The sequence below is a fragment of the Lepidochelys olivacea genome (genome assembly GCF_965140295.1).
Source record: "Lepidochelys olivacea isolate rLepOli2 genome assembly, chromosome: 8".
NCBI lineage: Eukaryota > Metazoa > Chordata > Testudines > Cheloniidae > Lepidochelys > Lepidochelys olivacea.
This window is the reverse complement of record NC_140418.1, coordinates 65,189,542-65,214,665: the sequence shown is the minus strand read 5'-3', so window position 1 is coordinate 65,214,665 and position 25,124 is coordinate 65,189,542. Positions and strand designations below refer to the sequence as shown.

Genomic DNA, 25,124 nt, shown 5'->3' with positions numbered 1-25,124 from the left:
TAATTGTTCTAAACAGCTCTGCTACAAGTGGGCAGCACAGACTTGTGAGGCTTCAACATATGTGGAAGCCAGCAAGAGTAGGGGGCTGAGAGAGCAGTGCAGGAAGGGTAAAAAAGAGGAGATAAGAAGAAAGAGGAAGAAAAGTGACAGGTGTTGAATGAGGTGGTATCTGCTTGAACTTCCCTTGCCCCTCATCTCTTGTTTTGCTAAGCAGCAATGAGAGTTTATGACTCCCACCAATACATTTACTGAACAATAAATAATATTTGGCACTTCCATGGTACCAAAGGTTCTCAAACATTTTACATGCATTAGTGACTACATTTCCTAACCTTGCCAAGAAAGGAAAAAGTAAAAAGCAAAGGCTACAAGGACATCTGTTCTCTCCTGTAAATACACAGCAATGAAATATACTCCTTTTCTCCCCAAATATTTGTGGGAGGGGTGGAGGGGGAACACTGCCACTGGGAACATGGGATAATGGAGAAGTGATAACTCCGCTGCATGCCCAGTGGATAGAAATAGGAAGTGACAACACTGCTGCATGTCATGTCTGTATTTCAGAGCTTGTTTTACACTTGATATTCCCCCCCCCAACCCCCCAGATTTCATTTAAAAAAAAATAGGGTGAAATCCTGGTCTCATTGCAGTAAGTGGCAAGTCATCCATGGATTTCAGTGAGGCCAGTATCTCACCTTAAATCACTTTCTTGATAGTTTTCTTAATATACCTGTAAATTTAAGTCTAAAAAATCATCTGGCCCAGGTTTGGAAATGTTTTCCCCATCCCTCCTCACCCCACAGTTTCAACAGAACACAACATACAGTAGTACCATTAAACACAGCACTTTTCAGCCATAGATCTCCAAGTGTTTTGTTAAACAAATAACTGTTAACTCCACTTTATCAAAAAGGAAACTGAGGTACAATCAGGGAGCATGATCTGTCCAGAAGCTCTGAGGCAGAGCTGGCAATAGAATTTGAGTCTTCAGAGACATAGTCTAATGCTCTAACCTTTAGGTATACTACCTATTAGTTATCAGCTTTAATTAAAGTAAAAAAGTTTTTGAATTATATTAAATGAAAGCAGAAAAGTTATGTCTCCTTTCTGGTCCCTCCCCAAACCCCTTAGGTCATTTTCCACAACAGAAATAAAAGCTTTCTTGGTCGTGTCTTTTGTCCTAAACAGCAGCGGTTAGCTGCTTGTGGCTAATTAGTTACTCAAGTGTAATAATCTTCCAGTGTGACAGAAACTGTTTAGATGGAGTTCTCTGCAAGTAGTGTACTATTGGAAAAGTTGCCATAAATCAGCAGGGCTATGGAACTCTTTAAACAAAGCAAATCTGCTGTGGGAACCCATTACAGATTTAACCATGTAATATTTATGTACCTAGCTGACTTGTGCTTTTAACTTAACACTTTTCAGCCAGGGCTTTTTAGCACCTGGATCACATTAACCAAGAATGAAAGTCACCCAGTATGCAGAGTCAGCATAAAGCCTCGACACAAGGCCTTCAATATAGGGTTTGCATAGGAATTAAGTGGTATACACAGGCCTTGCACTGGACCTCTGCATAGAGGTGAATTTTACCTAAAGCTTTGAACAAGAAAGATACAAAAAGTATCAGTTTCACTTGTTTACCTATACAAAATGCTAAATCCATGGAGTACAGAATCCCCACTTATTACTATCCATGAAGATAGGTAGGTATACAAGAGATGCAGACAATCAAGGAAAGTTCTTATTCCGAAGAGGGTTTTATGCAAAAGCAAGACAACAGAAATCTACAAACATATTAGACAATGGTTGTGGACACTGAAGACAAAGTCTCATCTAACAGTGACTATCAAGTTTGGGTGCCCAACCTGAGACACCTTTAAAGGGTCTGATTTTTTGAGAGGGCTGAACACCCATTCTCTGAAAACCAGCCCCTTCAATGAGTCACAAGTTAGGCACCCAAACTCATTGCTGAATATGTAAACTATAGGCCCAGGTGTCCAGGCATATTTTATTAGCCTTCAGTCGGTCACAGCTGTGTACCATCTGGTCCTTAAGTTACCAAGCGGAAGAGAACCCATTAAGGGGTTAAAAGCTTATATGCATGTTTTACTTACACACACACACAATTTAACTCTCTCTCATCACTAAAGTCTATCCCCCATTTAACCTAACAGCCGCAGGGGGTTCTTTTTAAATTACACTTTGCAGACAAAATCTGTAACTTCACCTCTTCGTGCCTTTGGTTTATCTTTCTACCCTGTCTTGTCTATTTAGGGGCAGAGGCAGTCCCTTACTATGTGTTTGTACAGTGCCTAGCACAACAGGGCCCTGATCTCTGTTTGGGCTGCTCTGCACTATCATGATACAAATAATGAAAATTAAGCTTGTCTCTCAACCATGGTCTCTCACACCTCCTTTGCCAATCCTCTGAGAAATGGAATTTGGGTCATTAAACCAGCTCCCAGTCAAGTTTCCTAAATGGGATGTTAGGATTTAAGCTATCACTGCAGTGGCTGGCCTGCAAGGTAAAGCATCACTGCTGCTGGGCTGGAGAAGCAGCTGGGGGGCATTTAAGCTAAGATTTAAAGGACAAGGACAAGGCTTGTGAGCTGCTCTATGGACCCAAATTCAGTTTCTCAGGACTTTAGGCAAGTGGGAGAGAAGAAAGCAAAAAGGAAAGAACTAGAGGTGCTGGGAGGAGCGAGGAATCATAGAATATCAGGGTTGGAAGGGACCTCCGGAGGTCATCTAGTCCAACCCTCTGCTCAAAGCAGGACCAATCCCCAATTAAATCATCCCAGCCAGGGCTTTGTCAAGCCTGACCTTAAAAACTTCTAAGGAAGGAGATTCCATCACCTCCCTAGGTAACCCATTCCAGTGTTTCACCACCCTCCTAGTGAAAGTTTTTCCTAATATCCAACCTAACCTCCCCCACTGCAACTTGAGACCATTACTCCTCGTTCAGTCATCTGCTACCACTGAGAACAGTCTAGATCCATCCTCTTTCAGGTAGTTGAAAGCAGCTATCAAATCCCCCCTCATTCTTCTCTTCCTCAGACTAAACAATCCCAGTTGCCTCAGCCTCTCCTCATAAGTCATGTGTTCCAGTCCCCTAATCATTTTTGTTGCCCTCCGCTGGACGTTTTCCAATTTTTCCACATCCTTCTTGTAGTGTGGGGCCCAAAACTGGACGCAGTACTCCAGATGAGGCCTCACCAATGTCAAATAGAGGGGAACGATCACGCCCCTCAATCTGCTGGCAATGCCCCTACTTATACATCCCAAAATGCCATTGGCCTTCTTGGCAACAAGGGCACACTGTTGACTCATACCGAGCTTCTCGTCCACTGTAACCCCTAGGTCCTTTTCTGCAGAAGTGCTGCCTAGCCATTCGGTCCCTAGTCTGTAGCAGTGCATGGGATTCTTCTGTCCTAAGTGCAGGACTCTGCACTTGTCCTTGTTGAACCTCATCAGATTTCTTTTGGCCCAATCCCCTAATTTGTCTAGGTCCCTCTGTATCCTATCCCTACCCTCCAGTGTATCTATCTCTCCTCCCAGTTTAGTGTCATCTGCAAACTTGCTGAGGTTGCAATCCACACCATCCTCGAGATCATTTATGAAGGTATTGAACAAAACTGGCCCGAGGACCGACCCTTGGGGCACTCCACTTGATACCAGCTGCCAACTAGACATAGAGCCATTGATCACTACCTGTTGAGCCCGACAATCTAGCCAGCTTTCTATCCACCTTATCGTCCAATCATCCAGCCCATACTTCATTAACTTACTGGCAAGAATACTGTGGGAGACCATGTCAAAAGCTTTGCTAAAGTCAAGGAACAACACGTTCACTGCTTTCCCCTCATGCACAGAGCCAGTTATCTCGTCATAGAAGGCAATTAGATTAGTTAGGCATGACTTGCCCTTGGTGAATCCATGCTGACTGTTCCTGATCACTTTCCTCTCCCCTAAGTGCTTCAGAATTGATTCCTTGAGGACCTGCTTCATGATTTTTCCAGGGACTGAGGTGAGGCTGACTGGCCTGTAGTTTCCAGGATCCTCCTCCTTCCCTTTTTTAAAGATGGGCACTACATTAGCCTTTTTTCCAGTTGTCTGGGACCTCCCCCGATCACCATGAGTTTTCAAAGATAACGGCCAATGGCTCTGCAATCACATCCGCCAACTCCTTTAGCACTCTCGGATGCAGCGCATCCAGCTCCATGGACTTGTGCTCATCCAGTTTTTCTAAATAGTCCTGAACCAGGAACTGAAGGATAAAGAAAAGGAGACTTTATATAAAACAAACCAAACAAACAAACAAAAAAGAACCCACCACACAGCAACCAACCAAAAAAACACCTCACCCCTCTTCCCAACTCTCCAATTACCCCACTCAGCACACGTTGTACTTCAACAATCCCTTCCACCTGGCATTTTCCTATTGGAAAAAAAAATAAAGTAGGGGTCCTGTTTAGTCTTGTCAATAGAAAGCAAGAGTCGACAGTGCTTATTGAACCATAAAGTGCCCTGCAAAGTGCCACGCTCACTGTACAGGAAGCAGGACACTAGGTAGACAGAGAGGACAAAGCCTTAGATTATAAAGATTACTATCTTGCATAAAAGTTGAGAAGGGGTTTGTAGCCTTTGATCTACTATTTTATCCCTCTATGGGTAACTAATTTTCTTTAGTCACAGATACATTGCACAATATATACCTGCTCATGCACATAAAAATGTATTTTAAAGGGGTAAAAGAAGACTAACAATAAGCCACTGTACTAACAGGTTTCTGGTCCACTTCAGATGGTTGAAGCTACTGGAGCAAGTGCCAAAGTAGAGTGGCCCTGGCTATATTAAACATGTACATTTTGGGTCTGTTCCTCTCAGCTGTTGAGCATGCAATTTATGTCAAGCTCAGCAGAACTGAGCCCATAATCAGCATATTTGTTTTGAATGGGTGTAGCTGGGTGCTCAGAATTTTTGAAAATTTGGCAGTTTATTTAGGAGATTAGCTTTGGGTAATTAACCCCTCCACCCCAAATTCTTGTCCATGTGTAAATAATTTCTGTAAATTCTCAGATGTTATGCAATGCTTGAGGTGGTCCTCATGACTGCAAGTGGGGAAAGGTGCTTGAGTCTCTGTCCATGAGACACCTTATGGAATAGGTTGGAGTCCTTGTCACATAGTATCTGCATTCCAGAAGCGGTGGTAAAAGTCTGAGATGTGACACTGAAAAACTGAGATCTACTGAGAGAACCTCTACTGCAAAAATTCTCATCTTGTTTTGTCTCCTCTGAGCAAGTCTAGGACAACACAGCAACATTTTCCTCCCAAGTGGGCAATCTCACATTAGTAGCAACTTTATCATTAATCATCAGCTCTATTTTGTGCATTCTGTACTAGCCTCAATACTAGATTGTGTGATGTACTCCTTGCTTAGAATTAAACTGTGGATCGAGAAACTATTGCCATATTTGAGTGTAGCAGGCAGGAACTTCAGCAGCAGTGGCTGGGGTTGACCTGCCAGTAGAAAACTTCTGGAGGCACTGGAGCAGCAATCGTTATAATTTTGAAAAGGGCACAACATGAGTTCTCTCCACTGCAGGCCACTGTGGAGTGTATGGTGGCATTGGTGGTGCTAACTCTCTCCCCCCGTGCTTCAAATCAGGAAATATGGGCTACTCCCTGTGCAGAAATGCAATAGGAACAGGGCTGGATTTCACCTGTATACTTATGGAGCCAGAATATGACCCTTGATTTCTTGGTAAGTTTCATGAAAATTAAAAAATTTTCTTTGGAACATGCAGATACTTAAATGATAAATATATGCTCCTGTAGCATTAAAGTCGTTTCTGTTCCAAGAGAAATTGCCTGTCCTGCAGGACGAGTTCTACAGAGTCCCTCCCTCCCTGCAGGATAGATGAGATTTTAAGGCTATGGGTCCGCAGAAATAAACACCTGCCTATAATACATGAAAGGATTGTTCTTGATTGTCAAAATGCTACTTAATGGCCTGATCCAGTTACTACTTGTCTCAGTGCACAGCCAATGATTCATGGAAATTCTACCAACCTCCCAAACTCTAGAGACACAGGAGTTTGTTCTACTAGGCTCTAACAGAAGAAAGCTCTCCTTTCCTGGGATTGTAGGAGCACCACTCCTTTCCCAAGAAGATCATTATTGACATTGTTCTAGAAATGGGGTTGTTGAGAAAGCTCTTAGGGGAACCCAATGCATCTTTGTAGGAAGGCTGAGCATCTTAATACTTGGTGTGTAGGGAATGGGTTACCCTCCAGTTGCCTGAACATCAGCAGCAGATTAAAATACAAGAGTTGAAAGTGGGCTAAACTTATTAAGCTTCTCAATAGTTGTTGTTGGTCAGCTGAACTGTTCAGCTGATGTCTTCTTAGCCATCAGTAAGCCATCTATAGTCATTATGTCTGAGAACAATGGACATACTAGCAAGTCAACATGACAATATTGTTAATGCCCAGGATGCTGTTTGTACTTGAGAACAACAAATTTCCATCTTCAAAGAATGCTAGAAGTCTTAACTCTAGGCCAAATCCTCCCTTGTGATGAGCATTAGAGTGATGATTGAGGTGAAGAGACCCTAGGGAGCTTCTCTGTATCCCCAAACCAGTATGCCATACAATTGCACTAGAGGAGTCCTACTAACATTCAAGACAGGAGCCTTTGTACTGCAACCCACAGCACTTCAAGATCCCAAGTGGGGGGAAGGGGGCATGATGTGTCAGCTGTGGATGTGATAGTGTTCTGTTGTCTAGTGTGTACGCAGAGGTTGGCACAGTCACTAGCTCTCATTTTCAGAGCAGCAGTAAGGTGAACTGAGCATTCCCACCAATCCCTTTCAACCTCAGTTCCACCTAACTAGTCCTGTTGGTGCTGGTGGGCAGTCCAACAGTAAATGCTGATCCAGTGCCACTTCATCTCCCTCACATGGCCACATCTCAAGAGTAGAATTTCACCCCATATACTCATAGGATTAGTTCATCCACCATTGAAATGCTCAGCCTCTGATGTTGAAGATTGGTTATGCAGCTAGTTAATAGTAACAGTGATATTTTTAGGACAGGAAGTGAAGTACAATGCTACAACCAGTTGACGCTACCTAGGATATTATGTGAGAAATAATGTAATATTTATGCCTGAAACTTGTTCAGTACACAGAGCTTTCAAAAAAAAAAATAAGGGTGTTAAAGCACTATGGTATATTCACTACCAAAATGATAAGGTTATCACTGATTTAGTGCCCTGCAGACTTTAAAGTTGCAATTCTGAGTGGAGTGCCATTTGTGCCTTGAGCTCATTTCCATCTTAAACATATGCTTAGTATTGAATGCCTTATTTAAGATCCTAGACAATGTTCAATGTCATGTTTCCTAGAAGAATAAAATTCCTTGTGCCTACTCTAGATACAACTTGCAAGTTATCAGCATATAAAGTAGGTCTGTACACAATAACGCTATTTAGGGTTTATATAGTATTTTAATGTCTGTATAGTGCTTTGAACAAATTCATCTTTGTGAGGCAGGTAACTCTTATCCATCTTTTAGAAAAGGGAAATAGACACTGTGAGGGTAAAAACACTCACCTTGGTTGAAAGTAACTGAGTGGCAGAGTTAGGATTATTAGAATTTTGTAGGTTTCAGAGTAACAGCCGTGTTAGTCTGTATTAGCAAAAAGAAAAGGAGTACTTGTGGCACCTTAGAGACTAACCAATTTATTTGAGCATAAGCTTTCGTGAGCTACAGCTCACTTCATCGGATGCATACCGTGGAAACTGCAGCAGACTTTATATATACACAGAGAATATGAAACAATACCTCCTCCCACCCCACTGTCCTGCTGGTAATAGCTTATCTAAAGTGATCATCAGGTGGGCCATTTCCAGCACAAATCCAGGTTTTCTCACCCTCCACCCCCCCACACAAATTCACTCTCCTGCTGGTGATAGCCCATCCAAAGTGACAACTCTTTACACAATGTGCATGACAATCAAGTTGGGCTATTTCCTGCACAAATCCAGGTTTTCTCACATCCCCGCACCCCGTGTGGATCATGTGGTGTGGTCAGGGTGAAAGCTGGAGGCATGCAGGTAGGAATAGCGGTCAGTAGGTTTCCAGTATAGGGTGGTGTTTGTGTGACCATTGTTTATTAGCACTGTAGTGTCCAGGAAGTGGATCTCTTGTGTGGACTGGACCAGGCTGAGGTTGGTGGTGGGATGGAAATTGTTGAAATCATGGTGGAATTCCTCAAGGGCTTCTTTTCCATGGGTCCAGATGATGAAGATGTCATCAATATAGCACAAGTAGAGTAGGGGCTTTAGGGGACGAGAGCTGAGGAAGCGTTGTTCTAAATCAGCCATAAAAATGTTGGCATACTGTGGGGCCATGCAGGTACCCATAGCAGTGCCGCTGATCTGAAGGTATACATTGTCCCCAAATGTGAAATAGTTATGGGTAAGGACAAAGTCACAAAGTTCAGCCACCAGGTTAGCCGTGACATTATCGGGGATAGTGTTCTTGACGGCTTGTAGTCCATCTTTGTGTGGAATGTTGGTGTAGAGGGCTTCTACATCCATAGTGGCCAGGATGGTGTTATCAGGAAGATCACCGATGGATTGAAGTTTCCTCAGGAAGTCAGTGGTGTCTCGAAGGTAGCTGGGAGTGCTGGTAGCGTAGGGCCTCAGGAGGGAGTCTACATAGCCAGACAATCCTGCTGTCAGGGTGCCAATGCCTGAGATGATGGGGCGCCCAGGATTTCCAGGTTTATGGATCTTGGGTAGTAGATAGAATATCCCAGGTCGGGGTTCCAGGGGTATGTCTGTGCGGATTTGATCTTGTGCTTTTTCAGGAAGTTTCTTGAGCAAATTTTGTAGTTCCAAGGGTTCAATTCTACAGTGAATCAGAAAGAAAGGGGGAACAAGTTTAAATCGTATTGTTACTCCACCAGACTCTGAAGGGTGATGGGAGCACGCATATACATCTGAACCGTTAAATGTCATCTTTGCTTTAAAATAGGATCTCTAGAGGAAATGCTAAAAACATCCTTCTCTCTCTAATTAGCAATTCATTTTGATCTTACACGATGAATAACCTGAAATATAGCCATTATAGTCATGCAGTGCTGCCATCAGCAAAAAACACACGTAATGTGCAAAATGGATTAAAATAGCTCCTAGATGACAAAACCAATTTCAGGGTTCTATTATGTTAGGCGCTGTACAAACCCATTTAAGCAGGGACAGTTTCTTGTAAAGAGATTTTGAAAACAAGGCAGATCAAGGGCCGTAGAAACAAAGTAATATGTCCACTTTACAGCTAGGGAACCGAGGTACAGAGATTAAGCTCAAGAGGACATGGAAAATCTGTTAGAAGCAGGAATTGAATACACATCTCCCAATCCAGTACCTAGACCAGAAAATCATCCTCTCTTCTAAAATCTGTTCATGCTGTTGAATGCAGGCAATTATCCTGCTCCCTCTTGATCCAAGGAAACAAATGTCTAATTGAGCTTTATATAAAGCCCCAATCCTGCACTAGGTACTGTATAGATGCAGGATTGGGTTTGCAGTCTAAAATTCAATTACTACAGAGACTTCAAAGGTAATACCTTATTGTTCATATAAAATTATCCATACTTTGCACTAACTACCATAAAGGTTGCTTTGCAAACATTTATGAAGGGAACCTCACAATACCATTCCTGTCAGGAGGGGAAATATTATATTCCCATTTTACAGATGAGTGCACTCAAAAACAAAACAGCTCTTAGCACCTAAGACACTGAATGCACTTATGCACTTTCAGACTTCAACAACAATTACTTCTATAGTGCCTTTCATCCACGGATCTTAACATGATTTACAAAAGCAGACAAGTATTTTAATCTCTGTTTTACAGATGGGGACAAGGAGACAAAGCCCTGAAGAGAGCAGAACCAGCAATAGAAAGAGCTCTGATCTCCTAACTCCCAGCCCAGTACCCTATTTATTGGGCAACATTGCCTCACATGTACTTAAACATTTGCTTGTGAACAACTACAGCTGGCAGGTGCACCAGATATTTTATGAGTGCAGCTTTAAAATTATTGGCTTCAGTGACTTGTATGCAAAAAATTAAATAATGTGGCAGAGTTGGGACTAGAGAGCACAGATCTCCAAATTCATCATTTTGGTCTTTAACCACTAGACTATGTTCTATGTCAGATAAGGAAAGTATGTCTGTCTGAGGCAATCAAAACAGGAGAGATGGTAAGAAATGGTCTTCAAAAGGTGATAGTGAGTACAGAGAGTTGCTAGCTGAACTGCTTATGCTTTAGCTTGAGCCTATCATGTTGCTTCTAATTTTCACCTCTTCTTTGATTTAGCTTCCACTTGACATGTTTTGGGCCTGGGCCACACAGATCTCTATGCCAGACTGTTTGCAATTCCGAGTGTTTTGCCTTGCCTAGAAAGTTAGATTGCTGAAATATTTGCTAGAATAAATAGAGGTTAAGTGTGAAGTCAGTAGGTGAGCTTTGCTTCACGGATATTGGTATAAAAAGCAGTTGCCATACTACTTTGAGTGATCTAAAGAACAGATGTTTGTATGTGATTTATGAACACAAATGTGTTCATCTTCCATAAATAGCAATATGTTCCAGTAACAAACTGAATAGAGAATTCTAGCCCAAGAGGGCTGGGCAACTGCAGGCAGTATTTGAAATTGTCCATTAATTCTTGGTTTTACATGAAAAATAGACTATAAATCCAATCCTGTAATCCCTTCACATTTGAGTGGTTCCTCTGATTTCAAAATAGGACTATTCATGTAAGTATGGCATAATCAGACCTGATAATACAGATGTCTGTTTAAGATAATTAAATGTAATTAAACCAATAAATAATGACATTCAATATACAGTAAATGCACTTTGGAAACATTACATTAATATGACCTAGTTTGTATTTTAGTCATTATCAGAATTTTAGCAAATTTCCAAAGCTAAAAATTTTATGGCTAAGTATTCACTGAAAGCTTCTAGTTCTCTGAATAATTTCTGTAAGAGTAATCAAATATTTGATTAAGCAAATAGGTCATCACCACTGCTCACACTTGCACTGGTCCTAAACTATTGTGGTTAAACAGCATCCCATTTCTCAGAAAGATTGTGTTGCAGACATGTAATATTAGCTGATGTGTTTAATTTTAACAGCACAGTTAATTTTTGGACAGCAAGTTTACTCAAAAACCATCTTCAGTAGCCATCAGTGAAATCTTCTGGACTGAAGGAAGCTATGTATTTATTCAGCAATTTGCCATGTAGGTCACAAAGTTTTTAAAAGATTTCTATAGCTGCTATTTTATTTCAAAGCAGGTTTTCTAACATGCCAACATTTATTCTTTAAATTTCATGGGCAGTTGCATTACACCAGGAATACATTTGGTACACAGTATAGTTTCCGTTTATACACACATTATATATACATACATATATACACACCATATCACTAGAAAAAATGGCTCCATAAGTGGCAGAATTTACACAAAGCAATCTATTATGATTCGTATTGAATATAACATTTTCCCTTTCTGTGTTAGACTGGTAAGTGGTATTGCTCTGACATGTTACACAGCTGCTACTCTTTTCCCCAGAGGTGGCTGCATTTCATGGTGGGTGAAAGGATTCCCTAGAACATCCTTTTGCTCCAGTACTACACAAGGATATTAAAATATTTTCATAAACTTTAAGGCCAGATGAGACCATTATGACAATCTAATCTGATCTCCTGCGTACACCAGCCATCTAATGCCACCCAGTAACTCCCACATTGAGTCCATATTTAGGAATTGATTCTGCACTCCCAACACACCCCAAACTTCTATGCACTTCAGTTAGGGTTTTTAAAAATATTGTGAGATCAGATAATACTGCTTCACAGTTTAGGTTCTGTTGTTGTCTTTTACCCATGTGTTGCAGAAGTGAATGCTTCTTCCCCACCCCCCTTTCTGCTACAGAAGGACTTCCTTTCTTGCAGTGTCCATAAATTTTTACTTTTAACACTAAGTTTCATTTCAATAAGTTACTTGCGTTGGACAGCCAGCCAAGAAATAAAATAAAGCTTCTGTTGACAATGGTCAAGTGGATTTAACTCATTCTTTGTGTGTGTTACTTTATTTCAGGTCCAGTGTCAATACAATATGAAGATGTGGCATTTGAGAGGGTTATATATATATATATATTTTAAATGGAGAAACAACATGAAAAATGGAACAGAAGAACAGGTAAACTGGTTTTAAAAGGGAATAAAAAGGAGCCAATAATTATGCCTCACTCTACTTGCAAATCATGCTCAGGACCTCATATGGTGCGAACTGGCCTAGCTCTATTGATACCAATAGAGCTATGCCAATTTATACTAGCTGAGGATCTGTCTTAATACCATTTTTAGATACTGCCACTGGCATTCACACTTTCGTGTCAAAATTGAAAAAGAGTTTGAAAATGCACTTTCTTTCTTCCTGTCTCCAAGTGTATAACTGAAGGCTTGCTGACTGTGGGAGATTAATGAAAGTAGCCAAAAACTGTGCACAAGTGATTGTTTGTGACACGTGCAGAACAATGTGTTTTTGCCCCTTGCTTCTAGACAAATGAATATTTATATGCAAGGCATAATTTTCCCTCTAGTAACAATTTAACAACATCAAGGGGATGCTATTTACTGTTAAACGTTGTCAGTGCAAGTTAAAGATGCTGTAAGCCACTCAAAGCCTTTACCACTGAGCTACATTAACAGAATCTTTCAATCAGTGCAGAAGCTGCATAGAATTTTTTTTTAAATGTATCCCTAAAAAGCGATGCTAGGAGTGCAATACTTAGAACTTGTATGTACTTTCAAGAAATCCCCAATTCCAGACTATTTGTATAACCAGGTGCTTGTCTTAACAATCTCACTGCATGTAAAGGTAGCAAGATAGATTCAAAAGGATGTTCAATGCAGTCAACATGGATCCAGACTTATTTGGCGTCTATCATGTATTCCGCAATCGGTGGGTGGGTATGTGGAGGAGGAAAAAGGAAGGTGAGGGACAAAGAAGAGGGCAGGGAAGAGTTTCAAATTAAAGCTGCAGTCACTATTTCCAAATAGGGAAAGGAAGCCTAAATAACTATACCATATAGGGAAACTGATAAACATGAGTGGTAGTGAACAGTAAAATCTAGTTGCTGATATTAGCCAATATTATGCAGTTAAACATTCTTCTTTGATACCAGATAAAAAAGTCAAGATGTGGACTCCTGTTAATTAGGAGTTGAGATGCAGCTTCCTCAGCAGCAAAGTAATTGTTTGTGCAACACACACCCCATATCTTCAATTTAGGTCAGCCATCAAGAAGAGGAAAAAAGGACTGGAGACTGAAGATGAGATGCTCTATTTCACACAGTTGCCCTCTGGAAGGACTGGCAAAGGCAGTCACTTAAATTAAGTGCAGGTCATCAGACAAGATATATAATCTATTCATGAAACAGACAACCTCAACAGCCCAAATCCCTATGGCCTTTACAGCGACACAATGAACTACTTCCTCATGTACCTCTGTCAATTCACGTTAGGTTCCTACTTTTTTAAAAGTGATATTTCATGTACATTATAACCCTATTGCTCATGGCAAGGAAAGTGCTTTGGTTTATTTATGACCTACTAACCTTAAATTAAAAAAAAGCATACAAGTAATCTGAATGTTCTCATAAGCCTGGAGATTTGAAATAAAACTTAAAATAAATCTGGCATTTGTAGCACAGCCAGCTAAGCTATATTTGTCCAGTTGGGATTTTTTTTTTTTAAATGAAAACCAGATGACAAGAGGAAAGTATTATTACCCTACATAAACTGCAGGTTTGGGGCATCGGGACTGCAGCTCATGAGTGCCTGGATTTCTCATGAGCCTCTGCTTCCATCAGCATAGAGTTAAATAAAGCAACACTGTGGTTTTACATCTATCTCCAGTCTAGAAGACTAGAATGAAAAGCCAGCTGTAGTTTTTGACATAGAATTTAACCCAGCCACAGAACCTAACCTTGGAAATAGAGAGGTTGGTTATCAGCCAGGCAAGATAGAGAGTGTGTGTGTGTGTGTGAGAGAGAGAGAGAGAGTGGGGGGGGGGAGTGACAGAAAAGGAGAAGTAGAACTAAAAGAAATGGAGAATAAAAAGCAAACATCCTCCCTCTTCTATGCTAAAATGTGAGTGACCCTAAACTGCTCATTTAGCTGGGACAACATTGACCACACGCAGATTGGAACAAAGGCCTGTCGAATCCAAGAGCCTGATTCTCCACTCACTCATGATGATGTAAATCAGGAGTAACCTCACTGAAGCCAATGGAGTTGCAGTGGAATAAAACCAGTGTGAGTGAGCAGATAATCAAGCCCCAAGACTGTGGTCTGCTATATGTGGATACATCACAAGTTCTTGGCTGTATTGGCAAAACAAGTTTACTCTGCATTTACTTTGAATTCTGAAGCTTTCACAATTGCAAGTGATTCATTTCCCAGGCCAAAAAAAAAAAAAAGAAAAGAAAAAGAAAAAGGAGCCTCCTGTCTACAACACACACTGTAGCCCACAGAAGAAAGAGGACTCCAGTTTATGCTACTACAGTCATGCTGATGCGCACCAGTACGATTTTCTGTTCGATAAAGGACAGCAAATCATTTATCTTAGTTTACTGTTACATGTTTAAAAAGTGGGGCAATCAATTCCAGTATATGCAGGTGTCATAAATATAAAGGGAAGGGGGTTAAGAAGCTCTGATACAGTACTATAAAATCCTCTTACCTGTAAAGGGTTAAGAAGCTCGGGTAAACTGGCTGGCACCTGACCAAGAAATGACCAATGTGGGGACAAGATACTTTTAAATCGGGGTGGGGGGGAGAAAGTCTGTGTGTCTGTGGGATACCTTTGCCGGGAACAGATCAAGGATGCAAGCCCTCCAACTCCTGTAAAGTTCGTAACTAATCTAGCTAGAAAATGCATTAGATTTTTCTTTTGTTTTTGGCTTGTGAAATTCACTGTGCTGGAGGGCATGTGTAGTTCTGTTTTTGTGGTTTTTTTGTAACTTAAGGTTTTGCTTAGAGGGATTCTCTATGTTTTGAATTGGATTACCCTGTAAAGTATTTACCATCCTGATTTTACAGAGGTGATTCTTTTACCTTTTCTTTAAATAAAATTCTTCTTTTAAGAACCTGATTGCTTTTTCATTGTTCTTAAGATCCAAGGGTTTGGGTCTGTGTTCACCTATACAAATTGGTGAGGATATTATCAAGCCTTCCCCAGGAAAGGGGATGTACGGCTTGGGGGAATATTTTGGGAGAATAGGACTCCAACTGGTCCTTTCCCTGTTCTGTGTCTAAATCACTTGGTGGTGGCAGCATACTGTTCAAGGACAAGGCAGAATTTGTGCCTTGGGAAAAAGTTTTTAAACTAAGCTGGTAAAAATAAACTTAGGGGTTCTTTCATGTGGGTCCCCACATCTGTACCCTAGAGTTCAGAGTGGGGAGGGAACCTGACATGGTGCTAGCAGTGGGATCATTTTTGAACCAAAAGCACAGCAGGATTTTTAAAAGGACAATTTTTTCTCTCTGCTTGAAAAACAGGGAGAGTTTTTTAAAGCTGATTAGAGCTGAAGGTTCTGTCCCTTTGCCTGGAGACAGAGCAGCCGCATAACAAAAGTATCACACAGACAGACAAAGCCTTCCCCCGGCCCCCAGATTTGAAAGTATCTTGTCCCCCCATTGGTCATTTCATGGTCAGGTTCCAGCCAGGTTACCCGAGCTTCTTAACCCTTTACAGGTAAGAGGATTTTATAGTACTGTATCAGAGCTTCTTAACCCTTCCCTTTATATTTATGACAGCAGGACAAATCAGTTAAAAGAAATAGCTATGACTTAAAGTCCTTGTCACGGAGCCTTATTTACCATACTATACCATACCATACCATAAAGGAAATAGCACAGAGTCATGATATGTGGTGTCTTTTAGCTTTGGGGTTCCATTCATGTGAATATTAGCAAGTTGAACAAGAGATGCTTGAAGTGAAAATAGGTTATGCATTGATATGCCAAATATACCACACCAACCCCACTTGGAAACAAGCTTTCAGATGCAGCACTTAATGAAAACCAACAAATCATCAGTTTCATGATAACTAGTTCTGCTGCACAGTAAGATAAAAACTCTCTAGTTGAGCTTGAACCTTTCAAGGGATTTCTCTTCTGCAGAACAATTCTGCTTGCCAGTGCAGATAGTAAGCAAGGTAGATGACTATGAATCAGAGGACAAAGCGAGACTTGTCTTTCCATTTCCCAACCCTTCCCATTAATGGCCAAAGACGACAAATCTTTGTTGCGTTACACATGAATTGCAATACTACGTACACTTCCTTTTCTCTAAAAGCCAGTTTTGATGGAAGAGAAAGTCTAAATGAACTGGCAAAGTTTAGAAGAAAGGCAAACAACTTCCATTATTGCTGGAGCCTTATCAGAATGAGCACTTCACGAAGTGTGATAATCAAATCCTTGATATGGACAAGACACTTCAAACAAACAAAAACAAAAAAAGCCTATCACACACACATCCCATTGCACTCCAAGAAGGAATCTCCAGGTTAGAATGACCCAGATAAGTTCACCTCTTGCTTTCATAACAGGGGGAGCGAACTGAAATTTACATTTAAAGAAAGTCTAACACTGCATCAGATTGCAATCTGATTACCTCTAAACTACTATAATGGGATTTCAGTTGACTTCTTAGGTTAGGCAGATGTGTGTGTAGAAGGGCTTTCTAAATTAGATTAATTGTATGGGTTGTATAGAAGCATTTGAAGAAACAGGATGCTCCTTTTAGAACAGACAATTATTTAATATAGTGCTACTGGCATATATGGTAATTTACAAAGAGAATGAAGTAGTTCTACCTCCCCATCTTCCCCTAGAAGCTTATTGAGAAACAAAAGCTGCTTAAAACAGTCAATACCCAACAACCTTAAACAGATTCAGGTTTGATTGAATTTACCCAGCAGAAGAGACTTTACTGGGACTGGGCAATCTATTAGTGACATTGCTGGTTCATTTTGCTTTTACCCAGTTGTGTAGAGGTATGGGACTGCACACTCTGATTAACGTGAGTCAAACCATGGAGCTAAACAACACTAGATATTTCAGTCTAGATTTCCAAACTAGATAAATAAAGCTTTTAAATAAATGAAACAGACCTTTTCTTTTCATAGGATCAAAGCCTGGAGCGTTGCCAGTTCCTTGCTGTAGGACTGTAATAGAATGGGCCAAGGAGGGTGGGTGATGGTGCTAAGGGAACAATGACAAACTGCATAATCTGTATGATTAAAACCACTGTGTCAGTTATGATTCCCCCTCCCCTTTCAGTTTTTAAGGATGCTGTCAAGTCCGTGGAGTTCTGTTTTTAGTGGTTGCTTCAGTGAACATTCAACGCTGTCGGTGAGTTTGGAATTAAAGTGAAAACCATCGACCGTTGATTGTACCCTCCAGCTAACCATCATCCTCCTTGCTTCATGCTTTCAGGACTTTCACTGAAGACAGCTGCCAAACCAGCAAACAAGGTATCTCTTACCCCCACCCCATCCTCCTTGCAAAGCTTTACTAAAAAGGTCACAATCAACATTCATTGCTGTCGGTGGGTTTAACTATGTGGACAAGCTCACTGAACAATGAATGCAACTGTGGCCCCACTTTTTGCGATCACAGTCAAGAGGAATATCAGCTCTGAAAGCAGCATTGAAAGTCTTTCAGATATGAAACTTTTCTGATCAAAAGACTAATATCTTCAGGATTTTTTGTTTTAAGCTGGTTTGACTCAGATGGTTGAGACAACAATCACTCCTCCCTGGAGTTGATTACAACATAAAGGGAGATCATTCGGCCATTAATATCTCTTACTTACTACAGATATGAACAAAAACTCTGGTATAGAAAAAGCTTCCCTGTGTGCATGCCTGAGGACACTGAGCACAGGAAAGATGGTTGAAAACACTTCTAAAATAATAAATAATAATCATCATCATCAAATTTATGCACTGCAACATTGCACATGCAAAGAGATGACAGCTGTGTGTGTCCTTGGCAAAACAAGACAAACCCACCCCAAAATTTCTTGCAAATGGGAGCCTTAGTTAAAGAACGGCGATAATATTCCTTATTTTGGTGTAATACAATTCATTGTTATGTGAAGTTTATTTAAACACCTAATAAACATTAAAATACAAACCTTATTGGACTTGCCTCTTTGTACTGTTTTGAGATAAGCTGGAAAGAAATTACTTGTGTGGCTGGTAACGAAGTTTTGCTCATTGTTTCAATTGTGGGATAGAGTGGTGAGTGGTCATGCTGCATTCCCTGCTGCTGGGTGTAAGTGGAAAAAAAATAAAAAGGGAAAATCGACACACACCACCACTTCCTCATCCCCACCGATGCTTCACCTACAAATCTCAGGCACCAACCTAAATTTCTAACACCAGCTGAATGGGTACTGAAATATCATGCAATTCTCTAAGCCAATTTCATCCATGAGCTTCAGTTTCTAGTATGTTGGTGAGTTTTTGCATAGCCATTACTCCCAAAAGGAGAAGAATGACAAATCATTTCTTTTGTCTCTCCCTTGTGACATGCATTCCCACTGACAATGTCTGCTTTTTATTATGCATATAAATAGAAGCTTCAAACACATTTCACCTAAGATTTCCTTCTTAGCTCAAACAGGTAAATATTAGGGTATCTGGCCCTCATCCTGCTCATATACAAGTAGTGTATTATACAGTACCATGCTAATGAAATGGCATTTTCTTCTGTAACTTGATCATGATGGGGTGATTGAATCTAACTTTTTTTTTTAATTATTCTTTACAACAGAGATCTGACATGCATCCAATGGGAGATCAATGCACATAGAATGCATAGAGCACCAGTTCGCTAAACAAATACCTGAAATTCTAAGGCCGTGTCCTCCTAGAAACGTATGGATTTTTAGTTAACTTTGGTGCTGTGTGGTACCCTTAGTATGAAGATACATTTTGCTTTGTTCTAGTTACTGCAATAAAGAGGGGATAGCTCCAGGTGAACTGTTGTTGGAGACACTGCAAGGTTCTAGACTGCATTCATTGGGTCCTTTGTCCCATCACTTTTCCTAAGGTTCTTTTCCTCCCAGCCCAAGGTATTTTAAGTGGTACCCACCCACATCCTCTCTCTGTGTTCCCTCTTCTTTTCTGGCATGGTGCCCCAGATGACTATAGAAGTTCTTACTCTAAGTACCCCAAAAGTATATTAAAAAAAGGGAGCATTTTCTCTGGAGATCACAAAAGCTACATCTTATAACTGAAAGTAGTAACTTTCAGATCAAGGTGCAGCTAATATCTCCTGGCATTAGTGTGAATTCAGATTTATTTAAACATGATTTATAATATGCTATATCCTGTTGTCCTCAGGGAGCCTCTTAAATATTAGATAGATAGCTATGGTGTGCTATGAGTTTATGAATAGACATGGTATTCATCTGAATAGAAGAACCTGGAATTTGGCAACACAGGAAGAATAACCACCTGGTATGGAATCATCCTAACACAGAGAAGTAATGGGAATCATTCATGCTCTTTGGTTAGCAAAATTGCATACTAGAATTGGTGTGAAGATATGAACTTCAGCTCCACATAGAAGGAAGCTGATTTTGAATATATTGTTTTGTATAAGGGATCTTTCTTTATAATACCTGATTACCTTCCTGTGTCAGAGGAGCTCTACCTTATTTTGTTTCCTGCACTGATTCAATATTACTTAACATTTATATTACAGTAGTGCAGAGAGGTTACATCAGTATTAGGCTAGGCACTATACAGACACTTATGAGGAGACCAGCCTTATCACAGAGAAAAACTTATAATTTAAATGGTTTTCATAAAGAGTGTATCTGTGTGTGTGTGTGCGCACACGTGCGTGCATATAAACATTTTCACCTGGACCAGGTTATACTCAAAGCAGCGGTAGGTTATGAAATTAAGCATGATATGTAGACTGACCCTATGTGAATTTCAAGACAGATATCCCAGATACATGGATATAAGAACATTTGGACAGATAAAGGAGAAACAGAAAACAAAAAAGCCAAGAATTTCTACAAGTTCTTAAGAACAAGTTCCATCTCACATACAGAAATTAGGAGGGACTGAGTTTGGCATGTGTATATGGTGTGAGCCATCAAGGACTATATATTAACCACTCTGTCATAAAAACAAAGGGAAGGGTAACAACCTTTCTGTATATAGTGCTATAAAATCCCTCCTGGCCAGAGGCAAAACTCTTTCACCTGTAAAGGGTTAAGAAGCTAAGGTAACCTCGCTGGCACCTGACCCAAAATGACCAATGAGCGGACAAGATACTTTCAAATCTGGAGGGGGGGAGAGAACAAAGGGGTGTGTGTGTGTGTGTGAGAGAGAGAGAGATGATGCTTTTGCCGGGAACAGATCAGGAATCATCGAATATCAGGGTTGGAAGGGACCTCAGGAGGTCATCTAGTCCAACCCCCTGCTCAAAGCAGGACCAATCCCCAACTAAATCATCCCAGCCAGGGCTTTGTCAAGCTTGACCTTAAAAACTTCTAAGGAAGGAGATTCCACCACCTCCCTAGGTAACGCATTCCAGTGTTTCACCACCCTCCTAGTGAAAAAGTTTTTCCTAATATCCAACCTAAACCTCCCCCACTGCAACTTGAGACCATTACTCCTTGTTCTGTCATCTGCCACCACTGAGAACAGTCTAGACCGATCCTCTTTCAGATAGATGAAAGTAGTTATCAAACCCACCCTCATTCTTCTCTTTCTCAGACTAAACAATCCCAGTTGCCTCAGCCTCTCCTCATAAATCATTTTTGTTGCCCTCTACTGGACATTTTCCAATTTTTCCACATCCTTCTTGTAGTGTGGGGCCCAAAACTGGACGCAGTACTCCAGATGAGGCCTCACCAATGTTGAATAGAGGGGAATGATCACATCCCTCGATCTGCTGGCAATGCCCCTACTTATACATCCCAAAATGCCATTGGCCTTCTTGGCAACAAGGGCACACTGTTCACTCATATCCAGCTTCTCGTCCACTGTAACCCCTATGGCCTTTTCTGCAGAACTGCTGCCTAGCCATTCGGTCCCTAGTCTGTAGCAGTGCATGGGATTCTTCCGTCCTAAGTGCAGGACTCTGCATTTGTCCTTGTTGAACCTCATCAGATTTCTTTTGGCCCAATCCCCTAATTTGTCTAGGTCCCTCTGTATCCTATCCCTACCCTCCAGCATATCTACCTCTTCTCCCAGTTTAGTGTCATCTGCAAACTTGTTGAGGTTGCAATCCACACCATCCTCGAGATCATTTATGAAGATATTGAACAAAACTGGCCCGAGGACCGACCCTTGGGGCACTCCACTTGATACCGGCTGCCAACTAGACATGGAGCCATTGATCACTACCTGTTGAGCCCGACAATCTAGCCAGCTTTCTATCCACCTTATCGTCCAATCATCCAGTCCATACTTCATTAACTTACTGGCAAGAATACTGTGGGAGACCATGTCAAAAGCTTTGCTAAAGTCAAGGAACAACACGTTCACTGCTTTCCCCTCATGCACAGAGCCAGTTATCTCGTCATAGAAGGCAATTAGATTAGTTAGGCATGACTTGCCCTTGGTGAATCCATGCTGACTGTTCCTGATCACTTTCCTCTCCTCTAAGTGCTTCAAAATTGATTCCTGCTCCATGATTTTTCCAGGGACTGAGGTGAGGCTGACTGGCCTGTCATTCCCAGGATCCTCCTTCTTCCCTTTTTTAAAGATGGGCACTACATTAGCCTTTTTCCAGTCATCCGGGACCTCCCCCGATCGCCATGAGTTTTCAAAGATGATGGCCAATGGCTCTGCAATCACATCCGCCAATTCCTTTAGCACTCTCGGATGCAGCGCATCCAGCCCCATGGACTTGTGCTCGCACAGATTTTCTAAATAGTCCCGAACCACTTCTTTCTTCACAGAGGGCTGGTCACCTCCTCCCCATGCTGTGCTGCCCAGTGCAGCAGTCTGGGAGCTGACCTTGTTCATGAAGACAGAGGCAAAAGAAGCATTGAGTACATTAGTTTTTTCCACATCCTCTGTCACTACGTTACCTCCCTCATTCAGTAAGGAGCCCACCACTTTCCTTGACTTTCTTCTTGTTGCTAACATACCTGAAGAAACTCTTGTTGTTACTCTTAACATCTCTTGCTAGCTGCAACTCCAGGTGTGATTTGGCCTTCCTGATTTCACTCCTGCATGCCTGAGCAATATTTTTATACTCTTCGCTGGTCATTTGTCCAATCTTCCACTTCTTGTAAGCTTCTCTTTTGTGTTTAAGATCAGCAAGGATTTCACTGTTAAGCCAAGCTGGTCGCCTGCCATATTTACTATTCTTTCTACACATTGGGATGGTTTGTCCCTGTAACTTCAATAACGATTCTTTAAGATACAGCCAGCTCTCCTGGACTCCTTTTCCCCTCATGTTATTCTCCCAAGGGATCCTGCCCATCAGTTCCCTGAGGTAGTCAAAGTCTGCTTTTCTGAAGTCCAGGGTCCATATTCTGCTGCTCTCCTTTCTTCCCTATGTCAGGATCCTAAACTCGACCAGGAATGCAGCCTTACAACTCCTGTTAAGTAATGTAGCTAGAAATGTGTTAGATTTCCTTTTGTTTAATGGCTGGTAAAATAAGCTGTGCTGGATGGAACGTATATTCCTGTTTGTGTGTCTTTTTGTAACTTAAGGTTTTGCCTAGAGGGATTCTCTATGTTTTGAATCCTATTACCCTGTAAGGTATTTACCATCCTGATTTTACAGAGGTGATTCTTTTACCTTTTCTTTAATTAAAATTCCTCTTTTAAGAACCTGATTGATTTTTTCATTGTTCTTAAGATCCAAGGATTTGGGTCTGTGTTCACCTATACAAATTGGTGAGGATTCTTATCAAGCCTTCCCCAGGAAAGGGAGTGTAGGGCTTGGGGAGATATTTTGGGGGAACACATCTCCAAGTGGGCTCTTTCCCTGTTCTTTGTTTAAAACGCTTGCTGGTGGCAGCATATGGTCAAGGACAAGGCAAAGTTTGTACCTTGGGGAAGTTTTTAACCTAAGCTGGTAAGAATAACCTTAGGAGGTCCTTCACGCAGGTCCCCACATCTGTACCCTAGAGTTCAGAGTGGGGAAGGAACCTTGACATGGTGGCAGAGTGGTGGGATCATTTTGAACCAGAGATCATTTTGAACCAGAAGCACAGCAGGATTTTAAAAGGTTTTGTAAAAGGTGATTGCAGCTGTAGATTCTGTCTCTCTGCCTGGGGGACAGAGCAGCAGACATAACAAAAGGATTTTTCTGTAGTCTGAGAACAGCTGTGAGAGAAAAAGGTACCAGGTTACAGCACAGCAAAATTTTACAAGCCAGTTTTTGTTTTGTTTTCTTTCTAATTCTCGGGTGTAAAATTAGTTAAAAACAGAGAGGTTAGGATGACAGACTGCACTGTTCAACAGAAGCTGGAATTAGCCAGATTTGAGGCTGAGGAAAAACAAAAGGAACATGAAAGATGGGTAGAACTCAGACAGATGGAAATGGAGGCAAAAGAAAAAGAAATGGCAGCCAACGAAAAAGAAAGGGAGGCTGCCCACAGGAGAGAAATGGAGTCAAAAGAAAAAGAAAGGGAGGATACTGAGGAGGAAAAGGAAAAAGAGAGGAAGCATGCACTGGAGATAGAGAAGGCAAAGGCTCAGCAGAATATACCAGATAACCCTAACAATCCTTCCCCAACAATCCACAAATGGGAGCGAGTATGTCCACAGTATGATGAATCCAGTGATATTGCTGAATATTTTCTCACCTTTGAGAGACTGTGCACACTCCATCAAATTCCTGAAGCTCACAAGATGACCACCTTGGTCGTAAAATTGACTGGAAGAGCTCTGGACATATTCAATAAGATGCCTATTGAGGAGGCTTCTGACTATGGTAAATTTAAGAATTTGGTTTTAAAGCAATTTCAAGTTACACCTGAAACTTACAGAGTAAAATTTAGAGCCCTTAAGAGAGGGCCTAGGACTAAGTAATGTGTCTTAAGTGAACCAGATGAAGGATCTGTTAGATAAATGGGTCAAAGGAAGGGATGTAACTAGCTTTGAAGGAGTGTGTGATTTGATGACTCGGGAACAATTCCTGAATATGTCTAAGGAGGATATAAAACAGTGTTTATGGGATAAGAAAATGGACTCAGACAAATGTCTTGCTTCTTATGCTGAACAATACAAGCAGTCCCAGACCATCAGAGAGGCGGGGCATGCCGGAACAAAATGGATGGAGGGAGGAGAGAGGAACAACCCTGGTCGCAGTTGGAGTGGATACCAGAAGGGTCACCCTCAGACCACACCCTACTACCAGGGGCAGCCCAAGGCCCCAACTACACACCAAGGAACACTTCAGACACCTTATCGTCCCGCCACACCGTTCTCCAGAAACCCACCTCGCCCCAGTGACCCATCAGCTGGACGATGTTTTAAATATAACGAGCCGGGGCATGTAAAGGCCAACTGCCCCAAGAACCCCAACAGATTACAGTTCATTGCACCGGAATCACACCAGAGATCCTCAGGCCCAGATGCTTCCCAGATACCCTCAGAGAGAAGGGAAACTGAGTGTGGGCGGGAAGAAGGTCACCGCATGGAGGGACACCATAGCACAAGTGTCAGCTATCTATGCTTCCTTAGTGGACCCCAATTTAATCAACCCAGAGATCCAAGTGATGAATCAACCCTTCAAGTCAAACTCTTTTGACTTGCCTACAGCCAAGTTGCCTGTCCAGTACAAGGGCTGGTCAGGAATGTGGACTTTTGCAGTCTATGATGATTATCCCATCCCCATGCTGTTGCGGGAAGACTTAGCCAGTCATGTGAAGCTAGCCAAGAGGGTGGGAATGGTCATCCGCAGCCTGGCTAGGCAAGCTGTCGTACCGAGCTCTGTTCTGGAAACATCTACCAGGACCTGGTCTGGGGT

At 41.5% G+C, this 25,124-nt stretch overlaps 1 long non-coding RNA gene across 4 annotated transcripts in view; it reads left to right on the top strand.

Annotated features, from left to right (window-relative positions):
- LOC311524639 overlaps positions 1 to 18,299 on the top strand; it is an 85,058-nt gene extending 66,759 nt beyond the window's left edge. For 3 of the 4 annotated variants that reach the window (XR_014712598.1, XR_014712599.1, XR_014712600.1), the window contains 2 exons: positions 12,190 to 12,291; positions 13,386 to 18,299. This is a non-coding gene — a long non-coding RNA (uncharacterized lncRNA). The remainder of the gene's footprint in view (positions 1 to 12,189; positions 12,292 to 13,385) is intronic. The other variant, XR_014712597.1, reaches the window with a different exon arrangement.
- The last annotated feature ends 6,825 nt before the right edge of the window (positions 18,300 to 25,124 follow it).